The following is a 6975-nucleotide window of genomic DNA, read 5'->3' as shown; positions in this document are numbered from 1 at the left end:
ATGTATTATCTTGTTTATTTTGCTGCCTTAATTAGCTTTGAACTGTGAATGTCCGTGCATCTCTTTCCAGACAGAGCTATCTCCGGAGTCTAGACTGCAGCAAATTGGAACAATTGCCCAGGGCTCCGCTACACGGGGAAACCCTGGAGTAAAGCTACTTGCTTTGGCACATGTGTGGACGCAGGCTACGGAGTGAGGATGAAAGGACGGGAGTTAAAACCATAGAGTGCCATTATCAAAAACCATGACTGCGTCCTCAGAGAAACCCTTACCCTAACTTTTTCCTGTGTCTTGTAAAAGTAACAACTCCAGGGCCCCACATGCTGTGAACCCACTCTCAAGGATCCCCCCGTACCTTAAGCAACTCATGTGTTAACAGGAATTTATGTCTCTACACATTCATTCAACTAACCTTTTTCAAGGCCTAAGTTTTTAACCTTCCCACTTGTATTGTGTGACTCAGTATGTGTCACAGTCTGACGATCACTGTCTTACACCCCAGTGAACAACAGATCCATATGATGGGTTTATTAAAACTGTGTTTTCCGGCCCCACCTCCAGAGATGCACATTCAGCTATAGGTGAGGCCTTGATACTTGTGTTTTTAGAAAACATTCATGCCAGTTTATGAGGCATTTAACTAGATAAAAATCCTTAACTTAGCTGCAATGTCTGTTTATTTATCACTGAAGTGCCCAATGCTGAAAATAGTGTCCAGCATACAATAGTTACTCACTACATAATTGTTTATTGAATTTTACTGTAAAGACTACTCCACAGTATGAAGTTGATTTCACTAAAAGCCCTTCTGTACCAGTCATGGTCCAAGAAGATAGCACAGGGCATACTCATGGGATACTCCAGGGGGCTTGAAGGAAAAGATCATCATAAAATGATGGGCAGGGCTAAAGAAGCCAGAAAAGAAGAAGGCAAACCACTCAGGTCAAGCAATAGCTAGAAGAGCTGTCACCCTTAGGAGTAAGGTCACAGGTGAGGGTCTTATTCCCAAAGCCCTCTGAATGTACAGCCCTGTTGGAGGGGCTGCCTACCAGGGCCAGCCAGGGCAGTAAGTCGCTGATTGTCTTCCTGGTCTTGGATGTAATGACGTCATTGGTGAAACCCAATCAGAATCCAGAGAGCAAGGAGCCTGAATGATTAGTATCTCAAGGCATGGAGCAGGCGGACATGGAGAGTGGTTTCCTTCCAGAAACTGTCAGTCTACTGCCTTCCACTCATTGTGTAGTTATTAATGAGCAAAATGACTGCAAAACAATGGCTAGCACTTATCATTTGATCTCTTAGCTTTGTCTCTGGGACTGCATAACTACCAGCTCCTTTCAGCTAGCCTGGCTGTGCTGAGGGTCAGCCAACTGTGTGAACATCAGGGCAGAACGGTGACTACATAGAAACGTTCATTCTTCAGACAGCTGCACATTTCTAAACATGTGCACAAGTGTGCATGTGTAAACATGTGCTGACACGCATCCATACGTGAGATCCACAGGACAGTGTGGAATGCCCTCCTGGACCCTGAACCTTTGGAAATTTACCACTAATGAAATATTGGGGTCTTTGAATAACTTTTTAACATCTGTAAAATGCAATAACTGTGGATAGACTGATTCATGCTAAAATAATTCAATATATTAATGTTAAACAGCATAAGGAAAAATGTTACTGATGTTCAAAGAGATTGCATCTCTGTATCAATTTTGTAGTTTTCTTTGCTTACACTTCTGGCTTCTACAATGATGAAAAACCCATTCCTATATAAAAGTTCTCAGCTTCCAGCCTCGTTCTTCTAACCCGATGTTTTAATGCGTAAGATTTAGTTAAAAATCATTTAATTCCCTATTTTTAGAGCAACATGGAATTATGAACCAAAACTTAATGATAATGAGGACAATATTGCAGAGGAAGACACACATCTTCTCTGATACATTGCCAAAAATATGCTGCTGGGATGGGGACCACCCAGAAGCTTCAGTTGGCACATGATGCATCAGCCCATATGTATTAAAAAGAAAGGAAAAAGAGGAAAGAAGAAAGGGAGGAATGAAAAAAGAGGGAAAATGAACTACGTGGATCATTGTTAGTTCAATAACATGTTCCTGAGTAAAATTTAAAGAGGTGGTTCTAAACTCCAAATTCTGTTTACTGGATGCTGCAGAGTATGACCGCATGGTCTTCAGCCCTCAATATCTTAGAGTTTGACGGGGTAGGCGTTTGAATCAACCAGCAGCATCCCTCAAGGTAGGCACTATGCTGAATTCCTGGCTAGAGATAGAAGCAAGTTCTCTAGACATTCGGTTCTTGCACCCATTCTGCTTTGGAATTTGGGGAAGGCATCATGCTAAGATTTGAATTTGAGTTGGGCCTCAGAAGAGAAAAGGACATTCAGATTGAGGGCTGGCAGGAGAGGTCCTTCCAAGGGAGGTGGGTGCATGTAAGGCAAGCACTCTGGAAGAACCATGTGTCCAGGGAAAGGCAGGTCAGTCAGTGGGTCAGCAGGGTGTGAAAGAACACATAAAGGACACTAGAGAACCGATTTGGACTAGGTCTTGGGAGGACTTGAAGACCAGGTACACTTCGGGGTTATTCCCTGGGCAGGGAGAGTCACTGGAGTATTTGGCATCAGGGAATAGAAAATACAGAAGAGAGAAGACATTATCTGCTAGCTTTCTTGTCTGCTGGGTGGAAGAAGAGTACAGTGCAGCAGTTGCTGACTGAGCTGTCTCAGGAAACACAATGACTTCTGAATTTGGGAAGGGTTTCTGTCGATGAAAGAGAGGGGGAAACAAGTAGGGAAGCCCTTTGAAGAGGTATAATGGGAGGGTGGGTTAATCTGTAGGATGGAGGCCTGGGGGGGAAGGGACTGCCCAAGATGTCCAAAGGCTGAGGTTTCTGGCATGGGTGACTCATGTCTTGGGCGGAGATGAGACTGGTCCACTTCCTTCCTCCTTCCATTTTGTTTCTCTTTACAGCCCCTCCCCCCAGTTGTGATAGTAGACATATCAAGTTGGAATTTCTGGTGGAAAATTCTAGTCTGAAATTGTAAAGTTCATTCCTGAGCTTGATTATATACAACTGAAAGTTAATTGCATAGAGTTTAGAGTAAGTAGTATATGGGATGGGGGTTAGCAGAAGTTGGTGAAGCAGAGGGAAGAAATATGGACAAAAATCAAAAACACCCTTCCATGATCAGATAAAGGCTGAGTTGGATCTGGGTTATTTTTGATGCAAGTTTTCTCTTATGGTTATTTGAGGGGAGGGAGTCAGTTCTGCCATCACCTGTAGTGGCTTGATTAGAAAACAGTACTGAGTGATCTCATTTGTTTTTACTTTCAAGCCAGTGGTTAGCACCTAGTTGGACAGTCATTAGACCTAATGAAAACAAAAGAATTGATATTTTCATCATGGAGCGCTCTCATCAAGAAGTGTGTGTGTGTGTGTGTGTGTGTGTGTGTGTGTGTGTGTCTGCACCTCAGACATTTGTTTCCCTTTTTAATTAAATAAAGCCCATGTTTGCTGGCTTTTAGGGTGGGCTGCACGGCCCATCTGTTTAACTAGGCATTTGCCTGATATTGCAGGGGGAGGATTGGCAAGTGAGGGTGTGAATTTGAATACCAGATACGGGCTATTTAAAGCTGAATTTTGTCTTTAATAAATTCACCCAGAGGTGTTCAGCAATAGGTAGTTAGTAAAATGATCATAATTTGTGCAGAAGAGTATTTTCTTAAAGGTTGAGTACTCTGTGATTGGAGGGAGAAATAGGCCCCATGAAGTTCATCTGTGTTAATGTTTCAATTTCTTCAGTTCCCACCACCATGGAGGGTAGAGTACTTAGATAATTGCTTTTGGTGTACTGAAAGGGAAACGGATCTTCCATTTCTTATGATGCAGAACTGTCTGAAGAGCAAATAATACATAAATACTTTTCATGATAGGATGTGTAAGAGCAGTCTGTACCCAGGATCAAGGCTTATCAATCTTTGAGGTTTCTAAAAGGAATTGCAATTTATGACGAGTCAGAGTAAACAGTTGGATTACATTCTGAAGTGCGTGTCCCATCAGGTAAAATCATTGTGATTACAGGCATTGGAGCTGTAACTCAGTTCTGTGGTAAGAGGTTGAAAATGTAAAACAAGTATGATTGTGCTTACTGGCTAATCCCTCTCTGTATCTCTGCTGAATAAACTACAAAGAAAGAGGGAAGAAAGAAGGTTTAAATAAGAAGACAAAATATAGTATGTCATGTTGATAAAGAAGAAGCACTTATACAGCTTGAGGTCCAGTCATGAGAAAATATCCCAGAATTGGGCCATTATGAAAGATTGCAAAGAAGTTATTACTTGAAATTTGCTGCTTTTGTTTGCCTTTTTTTTTTTTTTAAAGTCTGAGCTAGGTTCTTTATTTTCTGATGCTAAAAGCTCAGGTTTTCATTTTAACACCCAGGCTCTATTGTTCAGAACTGTGTTGTTTTTAAAAAAGCAAAAGAAGAGAATGGTTTTAAGAGTTTTGCATGTGTTTGACAGCAGAAGATAATAAACATAAATAAATCTTTAATATTTCCCCTAATTTGGTTTGTGCCATGCAAATGTCAGGACTAGAAAAACAAATCAACAAACATTTGAAGGAAAACAATATACATAACTTATTGCATATATTAAAAACAACTGTCAAACAATTATGACCTCATGTATTGGTTGCTTGTTTCGAAATATTCCTACTAGAGTTAAAAAATGCCATGAGGGCCTTTGAGCTTGAACATATTGTGTCAATCAGGAGCATATGTAATATATCTAAAGCATGAGGTAAAAATTTTCTTCATAAATTATCTCATAAATAAATAAGTAATTTGCTTGAAAAAGTTTACAAAAATATTTGTGCTTTTATTAAGTTCTCGACAGATCTTTTGTGGCCCATGGAAATGGGTTCATACAGACCACATCCTGATCTGCTGTGTCCTGACTTAAAATGCAAATCATAACATGAAGACATTCTTCATCTCTCAGGCTAACTTCAGCAAAATCGAGTCCGTGAAACTTCATTCATTAAATTTTTAAGTGAGCATGAATTTGTTGGCTCCAGTACCTGAAGTGTAACTTTATCCTTTCAATTAAAGGACGTAATTCACCCTTAGACCTTTGGCTTTAATTTTTCATATAACATATAATTTTGGGTACTTAATGGTCAGATTTTGTATTATTACAGGTGGAAAAACACCAGCCGCTCTCAAGGGTTTTGTGCTTGCAAAAGCATGTAATTTAATTTTTTTTGAACCAATTTAATCAATGATTATTTCATGTGAGTAAATTTACACTCTTGACGATTGCCTTAGACTCCAGGGCCACTGTGAGGGGGATCACTTCCCCTTTTAAAATGTCATTTAAATCTTGGGGAGCAGCAGGAGATTATGGGCCTAATCCTTGTGATAAATTGTACTATTTAACTTTACTAAGATGCTCTAGCAGCAGATTTTATCAGTCAGATACCAGCTTTAGAAGTTTTAGGTGGCATTAACCCTTTAAATACAATCTGGCTACTCGGATACATATTTCAAAATTTATTTGACCTAATATTTTTCAGTGTGTCATGGCCAAGGAATGTTTCATTCCAACCCTTATTATTTTTCTGAATAAAAATGCTTCTTGCTGTGCCGTGCAGATTTCCATAAAAGTCAGTGTATTAATGTGTGCCTTAAAAAAGAAAATTAAAAGGTCTATTTAATATTAGAATATGTTTTAGAGGGGAAATCGGTGGTGGACAGTGTTAAATAACTCTAGTGTGGAAAGGCCTGTATTTAAACAGGGATACTTTTTAGACGGGAAATCGGTGGTGGACACTGTGAAACAACTCCAGCGTGGTCATTACCATGCTTGAGAGTCATTGAAGATCTATCTGTTAATTCTCTCTGCATGCAGAGCTATATATAAATCTGCTCTCAACTAATTTAAATTGATGATAACACAAGAATAACTATGCATATGAGGTTCACTGTCTTCTCCCTCCTTTAGGGAATATATTGTTTGCCTCATTGCGAAACTGTATTTTGAGTAGTCTTTCACCTGACTAGTTTTTCTATTGCAAAAGAGTTACTGCTTTTCTGTTCATAAAGAGTGCATGCCACATACGACCAAAAAACTTCTGGAATAAATGTGTCACACGAAGAAATGTATCTGCATAGTTATACTAAATAAAAATAAAGATCTTAGAGAAAAAGGAAGAAAAATTAAGGACACGTATTTCAGTCTTACATTTTTATATGACTGCTTTTTTTCATTTCTGATAATAGTATGTTTCCAAAACATACTCATTTCCAGAAAGATGCAAAAATCATTTAGTGGAAAGTATTTTGGAGGAAAGCACCTCATCTTCAGCTCGCAGATTCATGATTGTACCTCTCTAAAATTCTAATTTTAATCATTTTGTAGTTTAGAGAAGGAAGATGTTTCTCCTTTTAGCACAAAATTAGTTGAAACCGACTACTTCTACCCCTGTCACCCCCCCAAACACTCCGAGAGCCACCCCTCTGAAGAAAATGAAGTCTAAAGCCCAAGAACTCTTTAGTTGTGATGTTTCATGCATTGTCTTTAGAAGTTAAAAAAAAAAAAAAAAGAAAGAAAAAAAGAAAAAGAAAAAACAAACAAACAAACAAACAAAAAAAAAACAAACAAACCCAAACCAAAAACCACCTCATTACTGTGAACTTTGCGTGGAGGCAGTTTCTCCCAGCAAAGGGCATCTTTGGAGAGACGAAGTAGCAGCGCGTGGAGCCTAACTCTGAGTTACCCTCCCGCCCCTGCAGCCCTGCGGGCACGTTTGCATAAGGGGGTACCCGGAGGGTCCCACTTCATCTGCCTTGTGCACCCCCAAGAGCCCCTCCCGAGCGGCGTCCCCAGCTCAGCCCGGCCGCCCCGGGCACCCCGGCCGCCCCCGACTCGGCTCCCGCCGCGTCGCAGCCCGGGGCCGCTG

This window comes from Octodon degus, unplaced genomic scaffold (assembly GCF_000260255.1).
Source record: "Octodon degus isolate 3935 unplaced genomic scaffold, OctDeg1.0 scaffold00179, whole genome shotgun sequence".
NCBI classification, from domain to species: domain Eukaryota; kingdom Metazoa; phylum Chordata; class Mammalia; order Rodentia; family Octodontidae; genus Octodon; species Octodon degus.
Note: the sequence above shows the minus strand (reverse complement) of the source record.